Genomic DNA, 20,042 nt, shown 5'->3' with positions numbered 1-20,042 from the left:
CTGGTCAGGTGTGGAGAATATAGACAATCCCTGACCTGGTCAGGTGTGGAGAATATAGACAATCCCTGACCTGGTCAGGTGTGGTGAATATAGACAATCCCTGACCTGGTCAGGTGTGGTGAATATAGACAATCCCTGACCTGGTCAGGTGTGGTGACTATAGACAATCCCTGACCTGGTCAGGTGTGGTGAATATAGACAATCCCTGACCTGGTCAGGTGTGGTGAATATAGACAATCCCTGACCTGGTCAGGTGTGGTGAATATAGACAATCCCTGACCTGGTCAGGTGTGGTGACTATAGACAATCCCTGACCTGGTCAGGTGTGGTGACTATAGACAATCCCTGACCTGGTCAGGTGTGGTGAATATAGACAATCCCTGACCTGGTCAGGTGTGGTGAATATAGACAATCCCTGACCTGGTCAGGTGTGGTGAATATAGACAATCCCTGACCTGGTCAGGTGTGGTGAATATAGACAATCCCTGACCTGGTCAGGTGTGGTGAATATAGACAATCCCTGACCTGGTCAGGTGTGGTGAATATAGACAATTCCTGACCTGGTCAGGTGTGGTGAATATAGACAATTCCTGACCTGGTCAGGTGTGGTGAATATAGACAATCCCTGACCTGGTCAGGTGTGGTGAATATAGACAATCCCTGACCTGGTCAGGTGTGGTGACTATAGACAATCCCTGACCTGGTCAGGTGTGGTGACTATAGACAATCCCTGACCTGATCAGGTGGTCAGGTGTGGTGAATATAGACAATCCCTGACCTGGTCAGGTGTGGTGAATATAGACAATCCCTGACCTGGTCAGGTGTGGTGAATATAGACAATCCCTGACCTGGTCAGGTGTGGTGAATATAGACAATCCCTGACCTGGTCAGGTGTGGTGAATATAGACAATCCCTGACCTGGTCAGGTGTGGTGAATATAGACAATCCCTGACCTGGTCAGGTGTGGTGACTATAGACAATCCCTGACCTGGTCAGGTGTGGTGACTATAGACAATCCCTGACCTGGTCAGGTGTGGTGACTATAGACAATCCCTGACCTGGTCAGGTGTGGTGAATATAGACAATCCCTGACCTGGTCAGGTGTGGTGAATATAGACAATCCCTGACCTGGTCAGATGGTCAGGTGTGAATATAGACAATCCCTGACCTGGTCAGGTGTGGTGAATATAGACAATCCCTGACCTGGTCAGGTGTGGTGAATATAGACAATCCCTGACCTGGTCAGGTGTGGTGAATATAGACAATCCCTGACCTGGTCAGGTGGTCAGGTGAATATAGACAATCCCTGACCTGGTCAGGTGTGGTGAATATAGACAATCCCTGACCTGGTCAGGTGTGGTGAATATAGACAATCCCTGACCTGGTCAGGTGTGGTGAATATAGACAATCCCTGACCTGGTCAGGTGTGGTGAATATAGACAATCCCTGACCTGGTCAGGTGTGGTGAATATAGACAATCCCTGACCTGGTCAGGTGTGGTGAATATAGACAATCCCTGACCTGGTCAGGTGTGGTGAATATAGACAATCCCTGACCTGGTCAGGTGTGGTGAATATAGACAATCCCTGACCTGGTCAGGTGTGGTGACTATAGACAATCCCTGACCTGGTCAGGTGTGGTGACTATAGACAATCCCTGACCTGGTCAGGTGGTCAGGTGTGGTGAATATAGACAATCCCTGACCTGATCAGGTGTGGTGAATATAGACAATCCCTGACCTGGTCAGGTGTGGTGAATATAGACAATCCCAGACCTGGTCAGGTGTGGTGAATATAGACAATCCCTGACCTGGTCAGGTGTGGTGAATATAGACAATCCCTGACCTGGTCAGGTGTGGTGAATATAGACAATCCCTGACCTGGTCAGGTGTGGTGAATATAGACAATCCCTGACCTGGTCAGGTGTGGTGAATATAGACAATCCCTGACCTGGTCAGGTGTGGTGACTATAGACAATCCCTGACCTGGTCAGGTGTGGTGACTATAGACAATCCCTGACCTGGTCAGGTGTGGTGAATATAGACAATACCTGACCTGGTCAGGTGTGGTGACTATAGACAATCCCTGACCTGGTCAGGTGTGGTGACTATAGACAATCCCTGACCTGATCAGGTGGTCAGGTGTGGTGAATATAGACAATCCCTGACCTGGTCAGGTGTGGTGAATATAGACAATCCCTGACCTGGTCAGGTGTGGTGAATATAGACAATCCCTGACCTGGTCAGGTGTGGTGAATATAGACAATCCCTGACCTGGTCAGGTGGTCAGGTGTGGTGAATATAGACAATCCCTGACCTGGTCAGGTGTGGTGAATATAGACAGTCCCTGACCTGGTCAGGTGTGGTGAATATAGACAATCCCTGACCTGGTCAGGTGTGGTGAATATAGAAAATCCCTGACCTGGTCAGGTGTGGTGAATATAGACAATCCCTGACCTGGTCAGGTGTGGTGAATATAGACAATCCCTGACCTGGTCAGGTGTGGTGACTATAGACAATCCCTGACCTGGTCAGGTGTGGTGAATATAGACAATCCCTGACCTGGTCAGGTGTGGTGAATATAGACAATCCCTGACCTGGTCAGGTGTGGTGAATATAGACAATCCCTGACCTGGTCAGGTGTGGTGAATATAGACAATCCCTGACCTGGTCAGGTGGTCAGGTGTGGTGAATATAGACAATCCCTGACCTGGTCAGGTGTGGTGAATATAGACAATCCCTGACCTGATCAGGTGTGGTGAATATAGACAATCCCTGACCTGGTCAGGTGTGGTGAATATAGACAATCCCTGACCTGGTCAGGTGTGGTGAATATAGACAATCCCTGACCTGGTCAGGTGTGGTGAATATAGACAATCCCTGACCTGGTCAGGTGTGGTGAATATAGACAATCCCTGACCTGGTCAGGTGTGGTGAATATAGACAATCCCTGACCTGGTCAGGTGTGGTGAATATAGACAATCCCTGACCTGGTCAGGTGTGGTGACTATAGAAAATCCCTGACCTGGTCAGGTGTGGTGAATATAGACAATCCCTGACCTGGTCAGGTGGTCAGGTGTGGTGAATATAGACAATCCCTGACCTGGTCAGGTGTGGTGAATATAGACAATCCCTGACCTGGTCAGGTGTGGTGAATATAGACAATCCCTGACCTGGTCAGGTGTGGTGAATATAGAAAATCCCTGACCTGGTCAGGTGTGGTGAATATAGACAATCCCTGACCTGGTCAGGTGTGGTGAATATAGACAATCCCTGACCTGGTCAGGTGTGGTGAATATAGACAATCCCTGACCTGGTCAGGTGTGGTGAATATAGACAATCCCTGACCTGGTCAGGTGTGGTGAATATAGACAATCCCTGACCTGGTCAGGTGTGGTGAATATAGACAATCCCTGACCTGGTCAGGTGTGGTGAATATAGACAATCCCTGACCTGGTCAGGTGTGGTGAATATAGACAATCCCTGACCTGGTCAGGTGTGGTGACTATAGACAATCCCTGACCTGGTCAGGTGTGGTGAATATAGACAATCCCTGACCTGGTCAGGTGTGGTGAATATAGACAATCCCTGACCTGGTCAGGTGTGGTGACTATAGACAATCCCTGACCTGGTCAGGTGTGATGACTATAGACAATCCCTGACCTGGTCAGGTGTGGTGACTATAGACAATCCCTGACCTGGTCAGGTGTGGTGAATATAGACAATCCCTGACCTGGTCAGGTGTGGTGAATATAGACTATCCCTGACCTGGTCAGGTGTGGTGAATATAGACTATCCCTGACCTGGTCAGGTGTGGTGAATATAGACAATCCCTGACCTGGTCAGGTGTGGTGACTATAGACAATCCCTGACCTGGTCAGGTGTGGTGAATATAGACAATCCCTGACCTGGTCAGGTGTGGTGAATATAGACAATCCCTGACCTGGTCAGGTGTGGTGACTATAGACAATCCCTGACCTGGTCAGGTGTGGTGACTATAGACAATCCCTGACCTGGTCAGGTGTGGTGAATATAGACAATCCCTGACCTGGTCAGGTGTGGTGAATATAGACAATCCCTGACCTGGTCAGGTGTGGTGAATATAGACAATCCCTGACCTGGTCAGGTGGTCAGGTGTGGTGAATATAGACAATCCCTGACCTGGTCAGGTGTGGTGAATATAGACAGTCCCTGACCTGGTCAGGTGTGGTGAATATAGACAATCCCTGACCTGGTCAGGTGTGGTGAATATAGACAATCCCTGACCTGGTCAGGTGTGGTGAATATAGACAATCCCTGACCTGGTCAGGTGGTCAGGTGTGGTGAATATAGACAATCCCTGACCTGGTCAGGTGTGGTGAATATAGAAAATCCCTGACCTGGTCAGGTGTGGTGAATATAGACAATCCCTGACCTGGTCAGGTGTGGTGAATATAGACAATCCCTGACCTGGTCAGGTGTGGTGAATATAGACAATACCTGACCTGGTCAGGTGTGGTGACTATAGACAATCCCTGACCTGGTCAGGTGTGGTGAATATAGACAATCCCAGACCTGGTCAGGTGTGGTGAATATAGACAATCCCTGACCTGGTCAGGTGTGGTGAATATAGACAATCCCTGACCTGGTCAGGTGTGGTGAATATAGACAATCCCAGACCTGGTCAGGTGTGGTGAATATAGACAATCCCTGACCTGGTCAGGTGTGGTGAATATAGACAATCCCTGACCTGGTCAGGTGTGGTGAATATAGACAATCCCTGACCTGGTCAGGTGTGGTGAATATAGACAATCCCTGACCTGGTCAGGTGTGGTGACTATAGACAATCCCTGACCTGGTCAGGTGTGGTGACTATAGACAATCCCTGACCTGGTCAGGTGTGGTGAATATAGACAATACCTGACCTGGTCAGGTGTGGTGACTATAGACAATCCCTGACCTGGTCAGGTGTGGTGACTATAGACAATCCCTGACCTGATCAGGTGGTCAGGTGTGGTGAATATAGACAATCCCTGACCTGGTCAGGTGTGGTGAATATAGACAATCCCTGACCTGGTCAGGTGTGGTGAATATAGACAATTCCTGACCTGGTCAGGTGTGGTGAATATAGACAATCCCTGACCTGGTCAGGTGTGGTGAATATAGACAATCCCTGACCTGGTCAGGTGTGGTGAATATAGACAATCCCTGACCTGGTCAGGTGTGGTGAATATAGACAATCCCTGACCTGGTCAGGTGTGGTGAATATAGACAATCCCTGACCTGGTCAGGTGTGGTGACTATAGACAATCCCTGACCTGGTCAGGTGTGGTGACTATAGACAATCCCTGACCTGGTCAGGTGTGGTGAATATAGACAATCCTGACCTGGTCAGGTGTGGTGACTATAGACAATCCCTGACCTGATCAGGTGGTCAGGTGTGGTGAATATAGACAATCCTGACCTGGTCAGGTGTGGTGAATATAGACAATCCCTGACCTGGTCAGGTGTGGTGAATATAGACAATCCTGACCTGGTCAGGTGTGGTGAATATAGACAATACCTGACCTGGTCAGGTGTGGTGAATATAGACAATCCCTGACCTGGTCAGGTGTGGTGACTATAGACAATCCCTGACCTGATCAGGTGGTCAGGTGTGGTGAATATAGACAATCCCTGACCTGGTCAGGTGTGGTGAATATAGACAATCCCTGACCTGGTCAGGTGTGGTGAATATAGACAATCCCTGACCTGGTCAGGTGTGGTGACTATAGACAATCCCTGACCTGGTCAGGTGTGGTGAATATAGACAATCCCTGACCTGGTCAGGTGTGGTGAATATAGACAATCCCTGACCTGGTCAGGTGTGGTGACTATAGACAATCCCTGACCTGGTCAGGTGTGGTGACTATAGACAATCCCTGACCTGGTCAGGTGTGGTGACTATAGACAATCCCTGACCTGGTCAGGTGTGGTGAATATAGACAATCCCTGACCTGGTCAGGTGTGGTGAATATAGACAATCCCTGACCTGGTCAGGTGTGGTGAATATAGACAATCCCTGACCTGGTCAGGTGTGGTGAATATAGACAATCCCTGACCTGGTCAGGTGGTCAGGTGTGGTGAATATAGACAATCCCTGACCTGGTCAGGTGTGGTGAATATAGACAATCCCTGACCTGATCAGGTGTGGTGAATATAGACAATCCCTGACCTGGTCAGGTGTGGTGAATATAGACAATCCCTGACCTGGTCAGGTGTGGTGAATATAGACAATCCCTGACCTGGTCAGGTGTGGTGAATATAGACAATCCCTGACCTGGTCAGGTGTGGTGAATATAGACAATCCCTGACCTGGTCAGGTGTGGTGAATATAGACAATCCCTGACCTGGTCAGGTGTGGTGAATATAGACAATCCCTGACCTGGTCAGGTGTGGTGAATATAGACAATCCCTGACCTGGTCAGGTGTGGTGAATATAGACAATCCCTGACCTGGTCAGGTGTGGTGAATATAGACAATCCCTGACCTGGTCAGGTGTGGTGAATATAGACAATCCCTGACCTGGTCAGGTGTGGTGAATATAGACAATCCCTGACCTGGTCAGGTGTGGTGAATATAGACAATCCCTGACCTGGTCAGGTGTGGTGACTATAGAAAATCCCTGACCTGGTCAGGTGTGGTGAATATAGACAATCCCTGACCTGGTCAGGTGGTCAGGTGTGGTGAATATAGACAATCCCTGACCTGGTCAGGTGTGGTGAATATAGACAGTCCCTGACCTGGTCAGGTGTGGTGAATATAGACAATCCCTGACCTGGTCAGGTGTGGTGAATATAGAAAATCCCTGACCTGGTCAGGTGTGGTGAATATAGACAATCCCTGACCTGGTCAGGTGTGGTGAATATAGACAATCCCTGACCTGGTCAGGTGTGGTGAATATAGACTATCCCTGACCTGGTCAGGTGTGGTGAATATAGACAATCCCTGACCTGGTCAGGTGTGGTGACTATAGACAATCCCTGACCTGGTCAGGTGTGGTGAATATAGACAATCCCTGACCTGGTCAGGTGTGGTGAATATAGACAATCCTGACCTGGTCAGGTGTGGTGAATATAGACAATCCCTGACCTGGTCAGGTGTGGTGACTATAGACAATCCCTGACCTGGTCAGGTGTGGTGACTATAGACAATCCCTGACCTGGTCAGGTGTGGTGAATATAGACAATCCCTGACCTGGTCAGGTGTGGTGAATATAGACAATCCCTGACCTGGTCAGGTGTGGTGAATATAGACAATCCCTGACCTGGTCAGGTGGTCAGGTGAATATAGACAATCCCTGACCTGGTCAGGTGTGGTGAATATAGACAGTCCCTGACCTGGTCAGGTGTGGTGAATATAGACAATCCCTGACCTGGTCAGGTGTGGTGAATATAGACAATCCCTGACCTGATCAGGTGTGGTGAATATAGACAATCCCTGACCTGGTCAGGTGGTCAGGTGTGGTGAATATAGACAATCCCTGACCTGGTCAGGTGTGGTGAATATAGACAATCCCTGACCTGGTCAGGTGTGGTGAATATAGACAATCCCTGACCTGGTCAGGTGTGGTGAATATAGACAATCCCTGACCTGGTCAGGTGTGGTGAATATAGACAATCCCTGACCTGGTCAGGTGTGGTGAATATAGACAATCCCTGACCTGGTCAGGTGTGGTGACTATAGACAATCCCTGACCTGGTCAGGTGTGGTGACTATAGACAATCCCTGACCTGGTCAGGTGTGGTGAATATAGACAATCCCTGACCTGGTCAGGTGTGGTGAATATAGACAATCCCTGACCTGGTCAGGTGTGGTGAATATAGACAATCCCTGACCTGGTCAGGTGTGGTGAATATAGACAATCCCTGACCTGGTCAGGTGTGGTGAATATAGACAATCCCTGACCTGATCAGGTGTGGTGAATATAGACAATACCTGACCTGGTCAGGTGTGGTGACTATAGACAATCCCTGACCTGGTCAGGTGTGGTGAATATAGACAATCCCAGACCTGGTCAGGTGTGGTGAATATAGACAATCCCTGACCTGATCAGGTGTGGTGAATATAGACAATCCCTGACCTGGTCAGGTGTGGTGAATATAGACAATCCCAGACCTGGTCAGGTGTGGTGAATATAGACAATCCCTGACCTGGTCAGGTGTGGTGAATATAGACAATCCCTGACCTGGTCAGGTGTGGTGAATATAGACAATCCCTGACCTGGTCAGGTGTGGTGAATATAGACAATCCCTGACCTGGTCAGGTGTGGTGACTATAGACAATCCCTGACCTGGTCAGGTGTGGTGACTATAGACAATCCCTGACCTGGTCAGGTGTGGTGAATATAGACAATACCTGACCTGGTCAGGTGTGGTGACTATAGACAATCCCTGACCTGGTCAGGTGTGGTGACTATAGACAATCCCTGACCTGATCAGGTGGTCAGGTGTGGTGAATATAGACAATCCCTGACCTGGTCAGGTGTGGTGAATATAGACAATCCCTGACCTGGTCAGGTGTGGTGAATATAGACAATTCCTGACCTGGTCAGGTGTGGTGAATATAGACAATCCCTGACCTGGTCAGGTGTGGTGAATATAGACAATCCTGACCTGGTCAGGTGTGGTGAATATAGACAATCCCTGACCTGGTCAGGTGTGGTGAATATAGACAATCCCTGACCTGGTCAGGTGTGGTGAATATAGACAATCCCTGACCTGGTCAGGTGTGGTGACTATAGACAATCCCTGACCTGGTCAGGTGTGGTGACTATAGACAATCCCTGACCTGGTCAGGTGTGGTGAATATAGACAATACCTGACCTGGTCAGGTGTGGTGACTATAGACAATCCCTGACCTGATCAGGTGGTCAGGTGTGGTGAATATAGACAATCGCTGACCTGGTCAGGTGTGGTGAATATAGACAATCCCTGACCTGGTCAGGTGTGGTGAATATAGACAATTCCTGACCTGGTCAGGTGTGGTGAATATAGACAATACCTGACCTGGTCAGGTGTGGTGAATATAGACAATCCCTGACCTGGTCAGGTGTGGTGACTATAGACAATCCCTGACCTGATCAGGTGGTCAGGTGTGGTGAATATAGACAATCCCTGACCTGGTCAGGTGTGGTGAATATAGACAGTCCCTGACCTGGTCAGGTGTGGTGAATATAGACAATCCCTGACCTGGTCAGGTGTGGTGACTATAGACAATCCCTGACCTGGTCAGGTGTGGTGAATATAGACAATCCCTGACCTGGTCAGGTGTGGTGAATATAGACAATCCCTGACCTGGTCAGGTGTGGTGACTATAGACAATCCCTGACCTGGTCAGGTGTGGTGACTATAGACAATCCCTGACCTGGTCAGGTGTGGTGACTATAGACAATCCCTGACCTGGTCAGGTGTGGTGAATATAGACAATCCCTGACCTGGTCAGGTGTGGTGAATATAGACAATCCCTGACCTGGTCAGGTGTGGTGAATATAGACAATCCCTGACCTGGTCAGGTGTGGTGAATATAGACAATCCCTGACCTGGTCAGGTGGTCAGGTGTGGTGAATATAGACAATCCCTGACCTGGTCAGGTGTGGTGAATATAGACAATCCCTGACCTGGTCAGGTGTGGTGAATATAGACAATCCCTGACCTGGTCAGGTGTGGTGAATATAGACAATCCCTGACCTGGTCAGGTGTGGTGAATATAGACAATCCCTGACCTGGTCAGGTGTGGTGAATATAGACAATCCCTGACCTGGTCAGGTGTGGTGAATATAGACAATCCCTGACCTGGTCAGGTGTGGTGAATATAGACAATCCCTGACCTGGTCAGGTGTGGTGAATATAGACAATCCCTGACCTGGTCAGGTGTGGTGAATATAGACAATCCCTGACCTGGTCAGGTGTGGTGAATATAGACAATCCCTGACCTGGTCAGGTGTGGTGAATATAGACAATCCCTGACCTGGTCAGGTGTGGTGAATATAGACAATCCCTGACCTGGTCAGGTGTGGTGAATATAGACAATCCCTGACCTGGTCAGGTGTGGTGAATATAGACAATCCCTGACCTGGTCAGGTGTGGTGACTATAGACAATCCCTGACCTGGTCAGGTGTGGTGAATATAGACAATCCCTGACCTGGTGGTCAGGTGTGGTGAATATAGACAATCCCTGACCTGGTCAGGTGTGGTGAATATAGACAATCCCTGACCTGGTCAGGTGTGGTGAATATAGACAATCCCTGACCTGGTCAGGTGTGGTGAATATAGACAATCCCTGACCTGGTCAGGTGTGGTGAATATAGACAATCCCTGACCTGGTCAGGTGTGGTGAATATAGACAATCCCTGACCTGGTCAGGTGTGGTGAATATAGACAATCCCTGACCTGGTCAGGTGTGGTGAATATAGACAATCCCTGACCTGGTCAGGTGTGGTGAATATAGACAATCCCTGACCTGGTCAGGTGTGGTGAATATAGACAATCCCTGACCTGGTCAGGTGTGGTGAATATAGACAATCCCTGACCTGGTCAGGTGTGGTGAATATAGACAATCCCTGACCTGGTCAGGTGTGGTGAATATAGACAATCCCTGACCTGGTCAGGTGTGGTGAATATAGACAATCCCTGACCTGGTCAGGTGTGGTGAATATAGACAATCCCTGACCTGGTCAGGTGTGGTGAATATAGACAATCCCTGACCTGGTCAGGTGTGGTGAATATAGACAATCCCTGACCTGGTCAGGTGTGGTGAATATAGACAATCCCTGACCTGGTCAGGTGTGGTGAATATAGACAATCCCTGACCTGGTCAGGTGTGGTGAATATAGACAATCCCTGACCTGGTCAGGTGTGGTGAATATAGACAATCCCTGACCTGGTCAGGTGTGGTGAATATAGACAATCCCTGACCTGGTCAGGTGTGGTGACTATAGACAATCCCTGACCTGGTCAGGTGTGGTGACTATAGACAATCCCTGACCTGGTCAGGTGTGGTGAATATAGACAATCCCTGACCTGGTCAGGTGTGGTGACTATAGACAATCCCTGACCTGGTCAGGTGTGGTGACTATAGACAATCCCTGACCTGGTCAGGTGGTCAGGTGTGGTGAATATAGACAATCCCTGACCTGGTCAGGTGTGGTGAATATAGACAATCCCTGACCTGGTCAGGTGTGGTGAATATAGACAATCCCTGACCTGGTCAGGTGTGGTGAATATAGACAATCCCTGACCTGGTCAGGTGTGGTGAATATAGACAATCCCTGACCTGGTCAGGTGTGGTGACTATAGACAATCCCTGACCTGGTCAGGTGTGGTGACTATAGACAATCCCTGACCTGGTCAGGTGGTCAGGTGTGGTGAATATAGACAATCCCTGACCTGGTCAGGTGTGGTGAATATAGACAATCCCTGACCTGGTCAGGTGTGGTGAATATAGACAATCCCTGACCTGGTCAGGTGTGGTGACTATAGACAATCCCTGACCTGGTCAGGTGTGGTGAATATAGACAATCCCTGACCTGGTCAGGTGTGGTGAATATAGACAATCCCTGACCTGGTCAGGTGTGGTGACTATAGACAATCCCTGACCTGGTCAGGTGTGGTGACTATAGACAATCCCTGACCTGGTCAGGTGTGGTGACTATAGACAATCCCTGACCTGGTCAGGTGTGGTGAATATAGACAATCCCTGACCTGGTCAGGTGTGGTGAATATAGACAATCCCTGACCTGGTCAGGTGTGGTGAATATAGACAATCCCTGACCTGGTCAGGTGTGGTGAATATAGACAATCCCTGACCTGGTCAGGTGTGGTGACTATAGACAATCCCTGACCTGGTCAGGTGTGGTGAATATAGACAATCCCTGACCTGGTCAGGTGTGGTGAATATAGACAATCCCTGACCTGGTCAGGTGTGGTGACTATAGACAATCCCTGACCTGGTCAGGTGTGGTGAATATAGACAATCCCTGACCTGGTCAGGTGTGGTGACTATAGACAATCCCTGACCTGGTCAGGTGTGGTGAATATAGACAATCCCTGACCTGGTCAGGTGTGGTGACTATAGACAATCCCTGACCTGGTCAGGTGTGGTGAATATAGACAATCCCTGACCTGGTCAGGTGTGGTGAATATAGACAATCCCTGACCTGGTCAGGTGTGGTGAATATAGACAATCCCTGACCTGGTCAGGTGTGGTGAATATAGACAATCCCTGACCTGGTCAGGTGTGGTGAATATAGACAATCCCTGACCTGGTCAGGTGTGGTGAATATAGACAATCCCTGACCTGGTCAGGTGTGGTGAATATAGACAATCCCTGACCTGGTCAGGTGTGGTGAATATAGACAATCCCTGACCTGGTCAGGTGTGGTGACTATAGACAATCCCTGACCTGGTCAGGTGTGGTGAATATAGACAATCCCTGACCTGGTCAGGTGTGGTGAATATAGACAATCCCTGACCTGGTCAGGTGTGGTGAATATAGACAATCCCTGACCTGGTCAGGTGTGGTGAATATAGACAATCCCTGACCTGGTCAGGTGTGGTGAATATAGACAATCCCTGACCTGGTCAGGTGTGGTGAATATAGACAATCCCTGACCTGGTCAGGTGTGGTGAATATAGACAATCCCTGACCTGGTCAGGTGTGGTGACTATAGACAATCCCTGACCTGGTCAGGTGTGGTGAATATAGACAATCCCTGACCTGGTCAGGTGTGGTGAATATAGACAATCCCTGACCTGGTCAGGTGTGGTGAATATAGACAATCCCTGACCTGGTCAGGTGTGGTGAATATAGACAATCCCTGACCTGGTCAGGTGTGGTGAATATAGACAATCCCTGACCTGGTCAGGTGTGGTGAATATAGACAATCCCTGACCTGGTCAGGTGTGGTGAATATAGACAATCCCTGACCTGGTCAGGTGTGGTGAATATAGACAATCCCTGACCTGGTCAGGTGTGTGGTGAATATAGACAATCCCTGACCTGGTCAGGTGTGGTGAATATAGACAATCCCTGACCTGGTCAGGTGTGGTGACTATAGACAATCCCTGACCTGGTCAGGTGTGGTGAATATAGACAATCCCTGACCTGGTCAGGTGTGGTGAATATAGACAATCCCTGACCTGGTCAGGTGTGGTGAATATAGACAATCCCTGACCTGGTCAGGTGTGGTGAATATAGACAATCCCTGACCTGGTCAGGTGTGGTGAATATAGACAATCCCTGACCTGGTCAGGTGTGGTGAATATAGACAATCCCTGACCTGGTCAGGTGTGGTGAATATAGACAATCCCTGACCTGGTCAGGTGTGGTGAATATAGACAATCCCTGACCTGGTCAGGTGTGGTGAATATAGACAATCCCTGACCTGGTCAGGTGTGGTGACTATAGACAATCCCTGACCTGGTCAGGTGTGGTGAATATAGACAATCCCTGACCTGGTCAGGTGTGGTGAATATAGACAATCCCTGACCTGGTCAGGTGTGGTGAATCCTGACCTATAGACAATCCCTGACCTGGTCAGGTGTGGTGACTATAGACAATCCCTGACCTGGTCAGGTGTGGTGAATATAGACAATCCCTGACCTGGTCAGGTGTGGTGAATATAGACAATCCCCTGACCTGGGTCAGGTGTGGTGAATATAGACAATCCCTGACCTGGTCAGGTGTGGTGAATATAGACAATCCCTGACCTGGTCAGGTGTGGTGAATATAGACAATCCCTGACCTGGTCAGGTGGTCAGGTGTGGTGAATATAGACAATCCCTGACCTGGTCAGGTGTGGTGAATATAGACAATCCCTGACCTGGTCAGGTGGTCAGGTGTGGTGAATATAGACAATCCCTGACCTGGTCAGGTGTGGTGAATATAGACAATCCCTGACCTGGTCAGGTGTGGTGAATATAGACAATCCCTGACCTGGTCAGGTGTGGTGAATATAGACAATCCCTGACCTGGTCAGGTGTGGTGAATATAGACAATCCCTGACCTGGTCAGGTGTGGTGAATATAGACAATCCCTGACCTGGTCAGGTGTGGTGAATATAGACAATCCCTGACCTGGTCAGGTGTGGTGAATATAGACAATCCCTGACCTGGTCAGGTGTGGTGAATATAGACAATCCCTGACCTGGTCAGGTGTGGTGAATATAGACAATCCCTGACCTGGTCAGGTGTGGTGAATATAGACAATCCCTGACCTGGTCAGGTGTGGTGACTATAGACAATCCCTGACCTGGTCAGGTGTGGTGTGGTGAATATAGACAATCCCTGACCTGGTCAGGTGTGGTGAATATAGACAATCCCTGACCTGGTCAGGACAATCCCTGACCTGGTGGTGAATATAGACAATCCCTGACCTGGTCAGGTGTGGTGAATATAGACAATCCCTGACCTGGTCAGGTGTGGTGAATATAGACAATCCCTGACCTGGTCAGGTGTGGTGAATATAGACAATCCTGACCTGGTCAGGTGTGGTGAATATAGACAATCCCTGACCTGGTCAGGTGTGGTGAATATAGACAATCCCTGACCTGGTCAGGTGTGGTGAATATAGACAATCCCTGACCTGGTCAGGTGTGGTGAATATAGACAATCCCTGACCTGGTCAGGTGTGGTGAATATAGACAATCCCTGACCTGGTCAGGTGTGGTGAATATAGACAATCCCTGACCTGGTCAGGTGTGGTGAATATAGACAATCCTGACCTGGTCAGGTGTGGTGAATATAGACAATCCCTGACCTGGTCAGGTGTGGTGACTATAGACAATCCCTGACCTGGTCAGGTGTGGTGAATATAGACAATCCCTGACCTGGTCAGGTGTGGTGAATATAGACAATCCCTGACCTGGTCAGGTGTGGTGAATATAGACAATCCCTGACCTGGTCAGGTGTGGTGAATATAGACAATCCCTGACCTGGTCAGGTGTGGTGAATATAGACAATCCCTGACCTGGTCAGGTGTGGTGAATATAGACAATCCCTGACCTGGTCAGGTGTGGTGAATATAGACAATCCCTGACCTGGTCAGGTGTGGTGAATATAGACAATCCCTGACCTGGTCAGGTGTGGTGAATATAGACAATCCCTGACCTGGTCAGGTGTGGTGAATATAGACAATCCCTGACCTGGTCAGGTGTGGTGAATATAGACAATCCCTGACCTGGTCAGGTGTGGTGAATATAGACAATCCCTGACCTGGTCAGGTGTGGTGAATATAGACAATCCCTGACCTGGTCAGGTGTGGTGAATATAGACAATCCCTGACCTGGTCAGGTGTGGTGAATATAGACAATCCCTGACCTGGTCAGGTGTGGTGAATATAGACAATCCCTGACCTGGTCAGGTGTGGTGAATATAGACAATCCCTGACCTGGTCAGGTGTGGTGAATATAGACAATCCCTGACCTGGTCAGGTGTGGTGAATATAGACAATCCCTGACCTGGTCAGGTGTGGTGAATATAGACAATCCCCCTGACAGGTGGTGAATATAGACAATCCCTGACCTGGTCAGGTGTGGTGAATATAGACAATCCCTGACCTGGTCAGGTGTGGTGAATATAGACAATCCCTGACCTGGTCAGGTGTGGTGAATATAGACAATCCCTGACCTGGTCAGGTGTGGTGAATATAGACAATCCCTGACCTGGTCAGGTGTGGTGAATATAGACAATCCCTGACCTGGTCAGGTGTGGTGAATATAGACAATCCCCTGACCTGGTCAGGTGTGGTGAATATAGACAATCCCTGACCTGGTCAGGTGGTGGTGGTCAGGTGTGAATATAGACAATCCCTGACCTGGTCAGGTGTGGTGAATATAGACAATCCCTGACCTGGTCAGGTGTGGTGAATATAGACAATCCCTGACCTGGTCAGGTGTGGTGAATATAGACAATCCCTGACCTGGTCAGGTGTGGTGAATATAGACAATCCCTGACCTGGTCAGGTGTGGTGAATATAGACAATCCCTGACCTGGTCAGGTGTGGTGAATATAGACAATCCCTGACCTGGTCAGGTGTGGTGAATATAGACAATCCCTGACCTGGTCAGGTGTGGTGAATATAGACAATCCCTGACCTGGTCAGGTGTGGTGAATATAGACAATCCCTGACCTGGTCAGGTGTGGTGAATATAGACAATCCCTGACCTGGTCAGGTGTGGTGAATATAGACAATCCCTGACCTGGTCAGGTGTGGTGAATATAGACAATCCCTGACCTGGTCAGGTGTGGTGAATATAGACAATCCCTGACCTGGTCAGGTGTGGTGAATATAGACAATCCCTGACCTGGTCAGGTGTGGTGAATATAGACAATCCCTGACCTGGTCAGGTGTGGTGAATATAGACAATCCCTGACCTGGTCAGGTGTGGTGAATATAGACAATCCCTGACCTGGTCAGGTGTGGTGACCTATAGACAATCCCTGACCTGGTCAGGTGTGGTGAATATAGACAATCCCTGACCTGGTCAGGTGTGGTGAATATAGACAATCCCTGACCTGGTCAGGTGTGGTGAATATAGACAATCCCTGACCTGGTCAGGTGTGGTGAATATAGACAATCCCTGACCTGGTCAGGTGTGGTGAATATAGACAATCCCTGACCTGGTCAGGTGTGGTGAATATAGACAATCCCTGACCTGGTCAGGTGTGGTGAATATAGACAATCCTGACCTGGTCAGGTGTGGTGAATATAGACAATCCCTGACCTGGTCAGGTGTGGTGAATATAGACAATCCCTGACCTGGTCAGGTGTGGTGAATATAGACAATCCCTGACCTGGTCAGGTGTGGTGAATATAGACAATCCCTGACCTGGTCAGGTGTCCTGACCTGGTGAATATAGACAATCCCTGACCTGGTCAGGTGTGGTGAATATAGACAATCCCTGACCTGGTCAGGTGTGGTGAATATAGACAATCCCTGACCTGGTCAGGTGTGGTGAATATAGACAATCCCTGACCTGGTCAGGTGTGGTGAATATAGACAATCCCTGACCTGGTCAGGTGGTCAGGTGTGGTGAATATAGACAATCCCTGACCTGGTCAGGTGTGGTGAATATAGACAATCCCTGACCTGGTCAGGTGTGGTGAATATAGACAATCCCTGACCTGGTCAGGTGTGGTGAATATAGACAATCCCTGACCTGGTCAGGTGTGGTGAATATAGACAATCCCTGACCTGGTCAGGTGTGGTGAATATAGACAATCCCTGACCTGGTCAGGTGTGGTGAATATAGACAATCCCTGACCTGGTCAGGTGTGGTGAATATAGACAATCCCTGACCTGGTCAGGTGTGGTGACTATAGACAATCCCTGACCTGGTCAGGTGTGGTGAATATAGACAATCCCTGACCTGGTCAGGTGTGGTGAATATAGACAATCCCTGACCTGGTCAGGTGTGGTGAATATAGACAATCCCTGACCTGGTCAGGTGGGTGAATATAGACAATCCCTGACCTGGTCAGGTGTGGTGAATATAGACAATCCCTGACCTGGTCAGGTGTGGTGAATATAGACAATCCCTGACCTGGTCAGGTGTGGTGAATATAGACAATCCCTGACCTGGTCAGGTGTGGTGAATATAGACAATCCCTGACCTGGTCAGGTGTGGTGAATATAGACAATCCCTGACCTGGTCAGGTGTGGTGACTATAGACAATCCCTGACCTGGTCAGGTGTGGTGACTATAGACAATCCCTGACCTGGTCAGGTGTGGTGAATATAGACAATCCCTGACCTGGTCAGGTGTGGTGAATATAGACAATCCCTGACCTGGTCAGGTGTGGTGAATATAGACAATCCCTGACCTGGTCAGGTGTGGTGAATATAGACAATCCTGACCTGGTCAGGTGTGGTGAATATAGACAATCCCTGACCTGGTCAGGTGTGGTGAATATAGACAATCCCTGACCTGGTCAGGTGTGGTGAATATAGACAATCCCTGACCTGGTCAGGTGTGGTGACTATAGACAATCCCTGACCTGGTCAGGTGTGGTGAATATAGACAATCCCTGACCTGGTCAGGTGTGGTGACTATAGACAATCCCTGACCTGGTCAGGTGTGGTGAATATAGACAATCCCTGACCTGGTCAGGTGTGGTGAATATAGACAATCCCTGACCTGGTCAGGTGTGGTGAATATAGACAATCCCTGACCTGGTCAGGTGTGGTGAATATAGACAATCCCTGACCTGGTCAGGTGTGGTGAATATAGACAATCCCTGACCTGGTCAGGTGTGGTGAATATAGACAATCCCTGACCTGGTCAGGTGTGGTGAATATAGAAAATCCCTGACCTGGTCAGGTGTGGTGAATATAGACAATCCCTGACCTGGTCAGGTGTGGTGAATATAGACAATCCCTGACCTGGTCAGGTGTGGTGACTATAGACAATCCCTGACCTGGTCAGGTGTGGTGACTATAGACAATCCCTGACCTGGTCAGGTGTGGTGACTATAGACAATCCCTGACCTGGTCAGGTGTGGTGAATATAGACAATCCCTGACCTGGTCAGGTGTGGTGAATATAGACAATCCCTGACCTGGTCAGGTGTGGTGAATATAGACAATCCCTGACCTGGTCAGGTGTGGTGAATATAGACAATCCCTGACCTGGTCTGGTCAGTGTGGTGAATATAGACAATCCCTGACCTGGTCAGGTGTGGTGAATATAGACAATCCCTGACCTGGTCAGGTGTGGTGAATATAGACAATCCCTGACCTGGTCAGGTGTGGTGAATATAGACAATCCCTGACCTGGTCAGGTGTGGTGAATATAGACAATCCCTGACCTGGTCAGGTGTGGTGAATATAGACAATCCCTGACCTGGTCAGGTGTGGTGAATATAGACAATCCCTGACCTGGTCAGGTGTGGTGAATATAGACAATCCCTGACCTGGTCAGGTGTGGTGAATATAGACAATCCCTGACCTGGTCAGGTGTGGTGAATATAGACAATCCCTGACCTGGTCAGGTGTGGTGAATATAGACAATCCCTGACCTGGTCAGGTGTGGTGAATATAGACAATCCCTGACCTGGTCAGGTGTGGTGAATATAGACAATCCCTGACCTGGTCAGGTGTGGTGAATATAGACAATCCCTGACCTGGTCAGGTGTGGTGAATATAGACAATCCCTGACCTGGTCAGGTGTGGTGAATATAGACAATCCCTGACCTGGTCAGGTGTGGTGAATATAGACAATCCCTGACCTGGTCAGGTGTGGTGAATATAGACAATCCCTGACCTGGTCAGGTGTGGTGAATATAGACAATCCCTGACCTGGTCAGGTGTGGTGAATATAGACAATCCCTGACCTGGTCAGGTGTGGTGAATATAGACAATCCCTGACCTGGTCAGGTGTGGTGAATATAGACAATCCCTGACCTGGTCAGGTGTGGTGACTATAGACAATCCCTGACCTGGTCAGGTGTGGTGACTATAGACAATCCCTGACCTGGTCAGGTGTGGTGAATATAGACAATCCCTGACCTGGTCAGGTGTGGTGACTATAGACAATCCCTGACCTGGTCAGGTGTGGTGACTATAGACAATCCCTGACCTGGTCAGGTGTGGTGAATATAGACAATCCCTGACCTGGTCAGGTGTGGTGAATATAGACAATCCCTGACCTGGTCAGGTGTGGTGAATATAGACAATCCCTGACCTGGTCAGGTGTGGTGACTATAGACAATCCCTGACCTGGTCAGGTGTGGTGACTATAGACAATCCCTGACCTGGTCAGGTGTGGTGAATATAGACAATCCCTGACCTGGTCAGGTGTGGTGAATATAGACAATCCCTGACCTGGTCAGGTGGTCAGGTGTGGTGAATATAGACAATCCCTGACCTGGTCAGGTGTGGTGAATATAGACAATCCCTGACCTGGTCAGGTGTGGTGAATATAGACAATCCCTGACCTGGTCAGGTGTGGTGAATATAGACAATCCCTGACCTGGTCAGGTGTGGTGAATATAGACAATCCCTGACCTGGTCAGGTGTGGTGACTAT

The 20,042-nt window shown here is 49.0% G+C and overlaps 1 protein-coding gene and 1 long non-coding RNA gene across 6 annotated transcripts in view; both read left to right on the top strand.

The window, feature by feature from the left end:
- gpank1 (G patch domain and ankyrin repeats 1) overlaps positions 1-20,042 on the top strand; it is a 41,746-nt gene that overhangs the window by 5,855 nt on the left and 15,849 nt on the right. The window lies entirely within an intron of this gene.
- LOC127921757 (uncharacterized) overlaps positions 1,437-20,042 on the top strand; it is a 32,056-nt gene continuing 13,450 nt past the window's right edge. For 3 of the 5 annotated variants that reach the window (XR_008109495.1, XR_008109493.1, XR_008109494.1), the window contains exons 1-3: positions 1,437-4,385; positions 11,082-11,124; positions 11,300-11,377. This is a non-coding gene — a long non-coding RNA (uncharacterized LOC127921757). Of the gene's footprint in view, positions 4,421-6,802; positions 6,838-11,081; positions 12,264-20,042 lie in introns of those variants that run through there. The other 2 variants (XR_008109497.1, XR_008109496.1) reach the window with 2 other exon arrangements.

The sequence above is a fragment of the Oncorhynchus keta genome, unplaced genomic scaffold, assembly GCF_023373465.1.
Source record: "Oncorhynchus keta strain PuntledgeMale-10-30-2019 unplaced genomic scaffold, Oket_V2 Un_contig_23477_pilon_pilon, whole genome shotgun sequence".
Lineage (NCBI taxonomy): Eukaryota > Metazoa > Chordata > Actinopteri > Salmoniformes > Salmonidae > Oncorhynchus > Oncorhynchus keta.
Note: the sequence above shows the minus strand (reverse complement) of the source record. Positions and strands in the feature narration are given on the sequence as shown.